Source organism: Oncorhynchus clarkii, chromosome 20 (assembly GCF_045791955.1).
Source record: "Oncorhynchus clarkii lewisi isolate Uvic-CL-2024 chromosome 20, UVic_Ocla_1.0, whole genome shotgun sequence".
Lineage (NCBI taxonomy): Eukaryota > Metazoa > Chordata > Actinopteri > Salmoniformes > Salmonidae > Oncorhynchus > Oncorhynchus clarkii.
Window position 1 is genome coordinate 85,175,854 of NC_092166.1, and position 6,051 is coordinate 85,181,904.

Below are 6,051 nucleotides of genomic sequence, written 5' to 3' on the forward strand. Positions count from 1 at the left end.
GATACATTTCCCAAGTTTTCCAGAAATCCTGGTTGAAAGATTCCTGGAAATCAAATCAAATCACATTTATTTGTCACATACACATGGGTAGCAGATGTTAATGCTTAATGCGATTGTAGCGAAAGGCTTGTGCTTCTAGTTCCGACAATGCAGTAATAACCAACGAGTAATCTAACCTAACAATTCCACAACTACTACCTTATACACACAAGTGTAAAGGGATAAAGAATATGTACATAGAGATATATGAATGAGTGATGGTACAGAACGGCATAGGCAAGATGCAGTAGATGGTATCGAGTACAGTATATACATATGAGATGAGTAGTGTAGGGTATGTAAACAAAGTGGCATAGTTTAAAGTGGCTAGTGATACACGGAAACGCGAGGGATTTCTGAACATTTTGGGAAGGTTACCAGAATTTTGCAACCCTGCCTGCAGACCTGATGTGACCGGTAAACCACGAGGTTCAGGACCCTGTATTAGGCTGAAATTAGGACTCGAGATGAGGCCTGATGTGACCGGTAAACCACGAGGTTCAGGACCCTGTATCAGGCTGAAATTAGGACTCAAGGTGAGGCCTGATGTGACCGGTAAACCACGAGGTTCAGGACCCTGTACCAGGCTGAAATTAGGACTCGAGATGAGGCCTGATGTGACCGGTAAACCACGAGGTTCAGGACCCTGTACCAGGCTGAAATTAGGACTCGAGATGAGGCCTGATGAGATATGCAATGTACTGTTATAAAGAGTTTAATTTGAATAATAACATTTGCCAAATAAAAGTGCATTAAACGGCTCCTTTGGACATATAAGAGTGCCAGCTCTCCTCAGCTCTCCTCAGCTCTCCTCAGCTCTCCTCAGCTCTCCTCAGCTCTCCGCCAGCTCTCCTCAGCTCTCCTCAGCTCTCCTCAGCTCTCCTTAGCTCTCCTCTGCTCTCCTCCAGCTCTCCTCAGCTCACCTCAGCTCTCCTCAGCTCTCCTCCAGCTGACATAAGTATGGTACAGCAGTCTCTCCTCAGCTCTCCTCAGCTCTCCTCCAGCTGACGTCAGTATGGTACAGCAGTCTCTCCTCAGCTCTCCTCAGCTCTCCTCCAGCTGACATCAGTAGGGTACAGCAGTCTCTCCGCCAGCTCTCCTCAGCTCTCCTCAGCTCTCCTCAGCTCTCCTCCAGCTGACATCAGTATGGTACAGCAGTCTCTCCTCAGCTCTCCTCAGCTCTCCTCCAGCTGACATCAGTAGGGTACAGCAGTCTCTCCGCCAGCTCTCCTCAGCTCTCCTCCAGCTGACATCAGTATGGTAGAGCAGTCTCTCCGCCATCTCTCCTCCAGCTGACATCAGTATGGTACAGCAGTCTCTCCTCAGCTCTCCTCAGCTATCCTCCAGCTGACATCAGTAAGGTACAGCAGTCTCTCCGCCAGCTCTCCTCAGCTCTCCTCCAGCCGACGTCAGTATGGTACAGCAGTCACTCCGCCAGCTCTCCTCAGCTCTCCTCAGCTCTCCTCCAGCTGACATCAGTATGGTACAGCAGTCTCTCCTCAGCTCTCCTCAGCTCTCCTCCAGCTGACATCAGTAGGGTACAGAAGTCTCTCCGCCAGCTCTCCTCAGCTCTCCTCCAGCTGACATCAGTATGGTACAGCAGTCTCTCCTCAGCTCTCCTCAGCTCTCCTCCAGCTGACATCAGTATGGTACAGCAGTCTCTCCGCCAGCTCTCCTCAGCTCTCCTCCAGCTGACATCAGTATGGTACAGCAGTCTCTCTGCCAGCTCTCCTCAGCTCTCCTCCAGCTGACATCAGTAGGGTACAGCAGTCTCTCCGCCAGCTCTCCTCCAGCTGACATCAGTAGGGTACAGCAGTCTCTCCGCCAGCTCTCCTCCAGCTGACATCAGTAGGGTACAGCAGTCTCTCCGCCAGCTCTCCTCCAGCTGACATCAGTAGGGTACAGCAGTCTCTCCTCAGCTCTCCTCCAGCTGACATCAGTAGGGTACAGCAGTCTCTCCGCCAGCTCTCCTCCAGCTGACATCAGTAAGGTACAGCAGTCTCTCCGCCAGCTCTCCTCAGCTCTCCTCCAGCTGACATCAGTATGGTACAGCAGTCTCTCCGCCAGCTCTCCTCAGCTCTCCTCCAGCTGACATCAGTATGGTACAGTAGTCTCTCCGCCAGCTCTCCTCAGCTCTCCTCCAGCTGACATCAGTATGGTACAGCAGTCTCTCCAAAGCTCTCCTCAGCTCTCCTCAGCTCTCCTCCAGCTGACATCAGTATGGTACAGCAGTCTCTCCGCCAGCTCTCCTCAGCTCTCCTCCAGCTGACATCAGTATGGTACAGCAGTCTCTCCTCAGCTCTCCTCAGCTCTCCTCAGCTCTCCTCCAGCTGACATCAGTATGGTACAGCAGTCTCTCCTCCAGCTCTCCTCAGCTCTCCTCCAGCTGACATCAGTATGGTACAGCAGTCTCTCCTCAGCTCTCCTCAGCTCTCCTCCAGCTGACATCAGTATGGTACAACAGTCTCTCCGCCAGCTCTCCTCAGCTCTCCTCCAGCTGACATCAGTATGGTACAGGAGTCTCTCCTCAGCTCTCCTCAGCTCTCCTCAGCTCTCCTCCAGCTGACATCAGTAAGGTACAGCAGTCTCTCCGCCAGCTCTCCTCAGCTCTCCTCCAGCTGACATCAGTATGGTACTGCAGTCTCTCCTCAGCTCTCCTCAGCTCTCCTCCAGCTGACATCAGTAAGGTACAGCAGTCTCTCCGCCAGCTCTCCTCAGCTCTCCTCCAGCTGACATCAGTATGGTACAGCAGTCTCTCCTCAGCTCTCCTCAGCTCTCCTCAGCTCTCCTCCAGCTGACATCAGTATGGTACAGCAGTCTCTCCGCCAGCTCTCCTCAGCTCTCCTCCAGCTGACATCAGTATGGTACAGATGTCTCTCCGCCAGCTCTCCTCAGCTCTCCTCCAGCTGACATCAGTATGGTACAGCAGTCTCTCTGCCAGCTCTCCTCAGCTCTCCTCCAGCTGACATCAGTATGGTACTGCAGTCTCTCCTCAGCTCTCCTCAGCTCTCCTCAGCTCTCCTCCAGCTGACATCAGTATGGTACAGCAGTCTCTCCGCCAGCTCTCCTCAGCTCTCCTCCAGCTGACATCAGTATGGTACAGCAGTCTCTCCTCAGCTCTCCTCAGCTCTCCTCCAGCTGACATCAGTATGGTACAGCAGTCTCTCCGCCAGCTCTCCTCAGCTCTCCTCCAGCTGACATCAGTATGGTACAGCAGTCTCTCCACCAGCTCTCCTCAGCTCTCCTCCAGCTGACATCAGTATGGTACAGATGTCTCTCCGCCAGCTCTCCTCCAGCTGACATCAGTAGGGTACAGCAGTCTCTCCTCAGCTCTCCTCCAGCTGACATCAGTAGGGTACAGCAGTCTCTCCGCCAGCTCTCCTCCAGCTGACATCAGTAAGGTACAGCAGTCTCTCCGCCAGCTCTCCTCAGCTCTCCTCCAGCTGACATCAGTATGGTACAGCAGTCTCTCCGCCAGCTCTCCTCAGCTCTCCTCCAGCTGACATCAGTATGGTACAGTAGTCTCTCCGCCAGCTCTCCTCAGCTCTCCTCCAGCTGACATCAGTATGGTACAGCAGTCTCTCCAAAGCTCTCCTCAGCTCTCCTCAGCTCTCCTCCAGCTGACATCAGTATGGTACAGCAGTCTCTCCGCCAGCTCTCCTCAGCTCTCCTCCAGCTGACATCAGTATGGTACAGCAGTCTCTCCTCAGCTCTCCTCAGCTCTCCTCAGCTCTCCTCCAGCTGACATCAGTATGGTACAGCAGTCTCTCCTCCAGCTCTCCTCAGCTCTCCTCCAGCTGACATCAGTATGGTACAGCAGTCTCTCCTCAGCTCTCCTCAGCTCTCCTCCAGCTGACATCAGTATGGTACAACAGTCTCTCCGCCAGCTCTCCTCAGCTCTCCTCCAGCTGACATCAGTATGGTACAGGAGTCTCTCCTCAGCTCTCCTCAGCTCTCCTCAGCTCTCCTCCAGCTGACATCAGTAAGGTACAGCAGTCTCTCCGCCAGCTCTCCTCAGCTCTCCTCCAGCTGACATCAGTATGGTACTGCAGTCTCTCCTCAGCTCTCCTCAGCTCTCCTCCAGCTGACATCAGTAAGGTACAGCAGTCTCTCCGCCAGCTCTCCTCAGCTCTCCTCCAGCTGACATCAGTATGGTACAGCAGTCTCTCCTCAGCTCTCCTCAGCTCTCCTCAGCTCTCCTCCAGCTGACATCAGTATGGTACAGCAGTCTCTCCGCCAGCTCTCCTCAGCTCTCCTCCAGCTGACATCAGTATGGTACAGATGTCTCTCCGCCAGCTCTCCTCAGCTCTCCTCCAGCTGACATCAGTATGGTACAGCAGTCTCTCTGCCAGCTCTCCTCAGCTCTCCTCCAGCTGACATCAGTATGGTACTGCAGTCTCTCCTCAGCTCTCCTCAGCTCTCCTCAGCTCTCCTCCAGCTGACATCAGTATGGTACAGCAGTCTCTCCGCCAGCTCTCCTCAGCTCTCCTCCAGCTGACATCAGTATGGTACAGCAGTCTCTCCTCAGCTCTCCTCAGCTCTCCTCCAGCTGACATCAGTATGGTACAGCAGTCTCTCCGCCAGCTCTCCTCAGCTCTCCTCCAGCTGACATCAGTATGGTACAGCAGTCTCTCCACCAGCTCTCCTCAGCTCTCCTCCAGCTGACATCAGTATGGTACAGATGTCTCTCCGCCAGCTCTCCTCAGCTCTCCTCCAGCTGACATCAGTATGGTACAGCAGTCTCTCCGCCAGCTCTCCTCAGCTCTCCTCAGCTCTCCTCCAGCTGACATCAGTATGGTACAGCAGTCTCTCCTCAGCTCTCCTCAGCTCTCCTCCAGCTGACATCAGTATGGTACAGCAGTCTCTCCGCCAGCTCTCCTCAGCTCTCCTCCAGCTGACATCAGTATGGTACAGCAGTCTCTCCGCCAGCTCTCCTCAGCTCTCCTCCAGCTGACATCAGTATGGTACAGATGTCTCTCCGCCAGCTCTCCTCAGCTCTCCTCCAGCTGACATCAGTATGGTACAGCAGTCTCTCTGCCAGCTCTCCTCAGCTCTCCTCCAGCTGACATCAGTATGGTACAGATGTCTCTCCGCCAGCTCTCCTCAGCTCTCCTCCAGCTGACATCAGTATGGTACAGCAGTCTCTCCGCCAGCTCTCCTCAGCTCTCCTCCAGCTGACATCAGTATGGTACAGCAGTCTCTCCTCAGCTCTCCTCCAGCTGACATCAGTAGGGTACAGCAGTCTCTCCTTAGCTCTCCTCCAGCTGACATCAGTATGGTACAGCAGTCTCTCCTCAGCTCTCCTCAGCTCTCCTCCAGCTGACATCAGTAGGGTCCAGCAGTCTCTCCGCCAGCTCTCCTCAGCTCTCCTCCAGCTGACATCAGTATGGTACAGCAGTCTCTCCGCCAGCTCTCCTCAGCTCTCCTCCAGCTGACATCAGTAGGGTACAGCAGTCTCTCTGCCAGCTCTCCTCAGCTCTCCTCCAGCTGACATCAGTATGGTACAGCAGTCTCTCCTCAGCTCTCCTCAGCTCTCCTCAGCTCTCCTCCAGCTGACATCAGTATCGTACAGCAGTCTCTCCTCAGCTCTCCTCAGCTCTCCTCCAGCTGACATCAGTAAGGTACAGCAGTCTCTCCGCCAGCTCTCCTAAGCTCTCCTCCAGCTGACATCAGTATGGTACAGCAGTCTCTCCTCCAGCTCTCCTCAGCTCTCCTCCAGCTGACATCAGTATGGTACAGCAGTCTCTCCTCAGCTCTCCTCAGCTCTCCTCAGCTCTCCTCCAGCTGACATCAGTATGGTACAGCAGTCTCTCCGCCAGCTCTCCTCAGCTCTACTCCAGCTGACATCAGTATGGTACAGCAGTCTCTCCGCCAGCTCTCCTCAGCTCTCCTCCAGCTGACATCAGTATGGTACAGCAGTCTCTCCTCAGCTCTCCTCAGCTCTCCTCCAGCTGACATCAGTATGGTACAGCAGTCTCTCCTCAGCTCTCCTCAGCTCTCCTCCAGCTGACA